Source organism: Malurus melanocephalus, unplaced genomic scaffold (assembly GCF_030028575.1).
Source record: "Malurus melanocephalus ecotype Western Australia unplaced genomic scaffold, MMel_1.1 scaffold_636, whole genome shotgun sequence".
In the NCBI taxonomy this organism is placed as follows: Eukaryota; Metazoa; Chordata; class Aves; order Passeriformes; family Maluridae; genus Malurus; species Malurus melanocephalus.
In genome coordinates this window covers 89,911-95,559 of record NW_026623868.1, presented here as the reverse complement: position 1 = coordinate 95,559, position 5,649 = coordinate 89,911, and the positions used below count along the sequence as shown (strand labels likewise).

Below are 5,649 nucleotides of genomic sequence, written 5' to 3'. Positions count from 1 at the left end.
TAAAATACAAAATGAGAACCAGAGGAGACAATTACCCAGACAAGGCTCCTTTTGGTTTGATGTGGYACCAGCTGTACATGGAGTTTTGTAATTCCTGAGACTTTTAAATTATTATTGTACTTCAGTGACTTCATATTTAAAATGTTCTATTCGTGCTGTATTACTCATTCCACTGAACTTAACAAATCATAAAAGTAATAGTGGCAAGGTACAGATTTTATCTGACTGGCTCTTCCTTTGTGCTTTAAAACAGGATTTCATGATTTCTACAGAGGATGAAATAAAATCTGCATCACACCTCAGCATCATTCAATATTTAATGCTGTTACTTAACAATCTTGCTGAAAAAAAGGCTTTTCTCACTGCAAAGCTTCTCGCTGGTGATGATTTTCTCCTTCCCTCTGGAAAATTTTCATAAGGAATGTTAATATTTTATCAAGTTGCTGTTGGACTAATATAATTATGACTGTATTCTCAGTATATACCTTCCTTAAAGCATTATTGAAATGGCTGGGGACTGGACACGATTCAGAAGACAGAAAAAYAGCAAAATATTAACTATTTAAAAACATGTCAGTGTTTTATAATGTATTATTGAGAATGTCATAGAAAACTCATCACAAAACATGAATTGTTAATTGTTGCTCAGTTCCCAGTGACAATGTAACACTGCAGATTGTTTCTTTCAGTTGGATTTCACATCTGGCTGTGTTTAATGCACCTTGGGTTTATTGGGATGTGTGTGTGTTTATGGTGTGAGGATCCCAGCCAGCAGTGCCTGAGTCAGGCCCRSAGCTGCAATCTCTGGGGATCTCCTGAGCAATGTGGTCCCTCCTGTTCCACCACACCAGGACACTTCTCCTGAAGCTGCCTGGGCTGCTCCTCCTTGAGGGATGAAAAAACCCCAAAAGACTGGTGTAATTACCATTCAGGCTCATCTGGCTTGGTCTCTTGTCTCTGGAAGTGGCCAGGGTAAAAAATCACCTCCTTCTGTTGGCCTCTATGAATTCTTKTCATAGGGAATAGAATCAGCTATCCATCTTCTCAGAGATTTGTCCTTTTACAGGCTCATAACCCCCAGGGAGCACATCCAGCTCCCCCAAGCTCTCCAGATTTCCTGTGGGACCTTTCAAACAATCCATTTCAGTTCTAAACAGTGCCTTTGCAATCCTCATCCTCTTTTGGTCCCCTCCAGCCCATTACAGGGTGGTTTTTTGGGAGTGAGGGTCCTGACAAACACAACCTGGGATAACAGAGCTGCACCTTCCAGCAAAGGGTTTTTGGCTGCACATTGGGTATTTGCAGCATTGGGCCACCCCAAATGTGTTTTTTCTTAGCTGGTGTGCCACCTCAGAGCTGGCATCGTGCCACCCCAGCACGTGGCCATGGTGGGACACTCGGTGTGAGACTGAAATGTTTGCTGAGGGCACARTTCCTCATCCAGAATCCTGCCAGGGTGTTTTTTGGCTGGCAGAGCCCCAGTGAAAATCCTGCACCAATACTTTCTGGAAGGAAAGAGGAAGGAAGGGAGAGGTCAGAGTTCTGGGGCCCTGCCCCTGGGAACAGGGACACAGGAATTTGGGTCCATTGGAAGTTTCTRGATTTTTGCCTGTATTGCTCATTGTCTGCAGGATTGTCAATAGGGAATTTGCACTAAAATCCCTCTCTGCAGAGCTTTCAGRAGCCATTGCTGTGTTCCAGCTGGGGAACTCTGGGAAGGGGCCCAGCTTCTGTAAATCCTCTATCATTCCTGCTCTGAACAGTAATCAGCACACCCACCCCACCCATGCCACTGGAATTCCAAATCAGGCATGCATATCTCGTTTCAGGGTGGAGATTTCTCCTGCATTTGGGGTTTTGTAAGCCCAGGGTTTGGGTTGCACTGACAATCATTTCTCCCATGTCTGCAGGGCACAGAATGGCTTCTCCCATTCCCAATGCCAGGTGTAGCACAGTGACTTTGTGGAGGTTTATCCAAGTTAGGACAAGTTCTCTTCCTCCTCCTTCTGGGAGGTTCTGGAAGCACAAGGACAGTTTTTTGTCCTCAGGCTGCTGAAGAGGAATCATTATCCACTTGCTGACATCTTCCACCCTACTGTCACTACTTTYCATCCCCTGCTGGGATTGTGGGATTAATCAGTGTGCACAGGGACTCTGCAGAACAGCAGGGAGCAGGGATAACAGTCCCTCAAAAWGAGATAAAATTTAGGGTCCCTCCCCACCCAAAGCATTCCCTGATTCCATGATTGCAGGAGAGAATCAGGGAGGAGAGGGACTTTGTAACTACTCAGTTAGGTACTGGWAACTGAGATCCTACTAATACAACTCAGGAGATTTAATGTATTTTACATTCAAAGCYGGGTAATAATTAATTAGGATTAATAATACAAGAGAGTTCTGGTGTAGGATAAGGAATGSCAGTTGTGAAAACCCAAATTCCAAAATTCTCCTGGAAGTACTCAGTTTGTGGAGGAGGCATTTCCCCCTTGGCCCAGCATCCCCTGGCTGGACATGGTGAACACCACAGAGAGGGAACAAACACAACAGAGCAGAGAGAAACAAGAGGGATTAGCTGGAGGAGAACTGGGAGGAGAGTAGTGAGCAAAAGGGTGAGTAGGAGGAAAATCAATGTGAGCTGTAGGCGGGTGAGAGGTACATAAAGCCATGAAGATTGTACCGGATTAGAGTCGTGAGTCAAACACTGAAGCATGAAACARGACTACAAAGGGTATCCCAGATTCTTCTGATTCACACAAAAACCTGGGGAAATAACCCCTCTGCCAGAGAGGTGTTACACAAACCTCATATTGTCTGTGTGCAGTATGGAATGTGCAGGGCTGACTCATGGAGCTGATGGACATGTGTGAGGCCAAGTGGTGCCACAGGTTCCAAACGTGCCCAAAATGCTACAAAGGAATAGAATGGGATTAACAATTGTGCAAAAATGTAAAATCTGAGATTATTTAGAAATTCCTCCTGAGAAARGAGGAATTTTTATGGTTTATACTTACAGAGATAACTTAGGCTCTGAAGAGGAATCCGTTCAATCTGAATTATGCTCATGGACACTTTTCCTTAGCCACACAGGGAGGAGAGACACTTAGCCTGACAAACCAAAAATGGCCCRTGTCAGATGATGTGAAACTTGTGATGTTTTATCTTAAAACCTTATCTGACTTACTATTTATTTCTGTAAGATGACACTTCTTTATAGCAGCCTCTAAACTTCTTGTGGCCACAGTTGAAATTCAGTCCTGAACTGGCTGAACATCACGTGGAGACGTTCTCCTGGTGCTTCCATATTCATCTCCATCTGCTGTGCTGGSAAAAAGAGCCAGAAGGATGCCATGAGTGACACCTCCTCTGCCAGAAGACCCTCCAGGTAGCAGCTCATAGCAACCAGAACCTAAATGTGTTGTTTTTCTGAGGATAGGGGTTGAACCTGATTCCAACCTTCCCAAACAAGAGGCAGGAACAGTTCTCCAGAGATGTGTTCAATCAGTCTAGAGTAAGGCTGCTAACATGGCATCTGTGTGAGCTGTGCAGCAACTTTTCTTGCTGAGTGGGAGGAGGATTAGYAGGGAGAGGAGAAAGCCATCAGGGAAGGTATTCTGTGTTGTGAAAAGCTCCAGCACGTGGGACTGTGTGGGTGCTGCACATCCTCACGGAGTCCCCGTGGATTGCAGTGAGAATCTGCCTCCTTTCTGCTGGGTGCATCCTCCTGTGGGCACACACCTACAATAAAAACTTATTATGGATTTGTTTTGGTCCAAATAGCAGCRCTTTTAGAGAAGCTGTAGGAATTTAATGCAGTTGTGCCTGCATCAAGATTGCTGACATTTTTATAGACCAGCACACATGAAGCATAAATCACATTTACCAGCATTCCAGAGCTTAAGCATTTCCACTGTGCTCACTTTGGGAGTTTAATCAAATGAGTGCCAGCACCATGCAACATCATTAATCAGCCATTTTAAGCAGTAATGGGGGCTTAAAGCAGGATGAGTGAGTGCATTTCTAGTCAGCTCATGCTTCTCTGAATATTAGTCTTAAGTCTTGAATARAACCATAAAATATCCTGAGTTGGAAARGACCCATAGAGATCAGCAAAGTCCAACTCCCAGCTGGCCAGTACAACCTCTCCCTGCCCTCACTCTGTTTCAAATCTGTCTTTGCCACAGCTCCACATGAGTTCTGCTCAGTGATTCCTYTCCTGGAATATTTTCCCCKTRGTTTCAGGCTTCAAATCACACCTAYAAGAAACAGCATTTAACCTGCACAAGGCACCTTCCTTGGTACACAGAAGAGGACAAAGACCAGAAGAATTTATTTTCTCTATGTGGAGCCTGCAAGAGAACCATGGAAGCTATAAACCAGGAAAAGAGCTGTGACAAGTTTTATATATATATTTATATTTATATATATATATGCCCACTTTATTATAATGCCTCTATTTTTTATATTTATATATATGTGCACACACATGCATATATATACATACATATGTACAGCCATGGCTGYTGCTACAGGCCCACTCATGAACGTGTTACATAAAATGACATTGAGAGGTGGCTAAAAGCAGCGACTTCCCTCAAAAACAAACAAACTGACTCACTTTCACATGTCTCTGGTGAAAGCCAGGGATGCTGCCATGTGATGTAAACCCTGTGGATCCTGGGAATCACTGCCTGCCCAGTTGCAGTGGAATTGTGCTGTACTTGGCAGGAYCTGGCTGCTCACAAGTGGCTCCTGACCTGTTCCTGGGTGCTGAAATCTGTGCACASAGTGAGTGTCCTCCCTGCAAACAGAAAAAACAACAATCCACATCAGCTGTTGTTCCTTTTATGTCTCAGACCTGAGTTTCCCTGCCCAGACAGGCCGCCCATGTGGCAAGAGARCAATTGTAGGGCAGAATAATCCATTAGGAGCATCTGAATGCATACCCTGCAGCCACAATTTATCCTTGGTGTTCTTACTTTCTTCTCCTTAATCACATTCCCTGCCTGCCAGAGTGTGAGCAGCAYTTCASTCACTGGAATCACTTTACCAGGATGTATCTCAGAATTGCCTCAGAGATGATTTCATCTTTGYAGAATACTTTCAGATTGTAAGTAATTTCATAGCTGTAATAGCTCACTCTCTCCTGGAGGATTCCAGTGCTCCTGCAAATGTTCACGGGTTGAATTGCCAGCTAGAATTGCTGCAGACTGCTTTCTCCATCTTTTCTCCAGTCAGGAGAACAGCAGTGGGCACTGTCTGGGATAACATCCCAACAAACCCCCGCACAAAGGGCTCTGAGTAATGTTGTAGTAATTCCTGATCGCAGAGGTGCCTCAGGGAAACAGGAGATGGATTCCCTTCATAAACCACATCAAATAATAGCAGGGGTTTGTTGCTGCTTTAGTCAAGCTGACATACATTCTCTTCCTTCAGAAAGTAAGAAAGCAGCAAATTACCCCAAATGGGCCTGKTTTTGTGCAGACAACAATGCAAGTCATAAAATCAATAATATCCCAAAACAATGGCTCAGAGCTGAACAATGGGATCCACTGGGTGAAAGCTGAGCAGGAAAAATGCTCCCTTAGGGAAAGACTCATCACAAATCACAGGAGACAGAATGCAGCGAGGAAGAGTGACAGCCAGAAAAGC

The 5,649-nt window shown here is 44.3% G+C and overlaps 1 long non-coding RNA gene across 1 annotated transcript; it reads right to left on the bottom strand.

Annotated features, from left to right (window-relative positions):
- Positions 1–2,826: 2,826 nt before the first annotated feature.
- Positions 2,827–4,795, bottom strand: LOC130583873 (uncharacterized). The gene is made up of 4 exons (XR_008966459.1): positions 4,616–4,795; positions 3,182–3,316; positions 3,012–3,105; positions 2,827–2,906 (listed from the first exon to the last, which is right to left on the bottom strand). It is a non-coding gene; the product is annotated as an uncharacterized LOC130583873 (long non-coding RNA).
- Between the last annotated feature and the right edge of the window lie 854 nt (positions 4,796–5,649).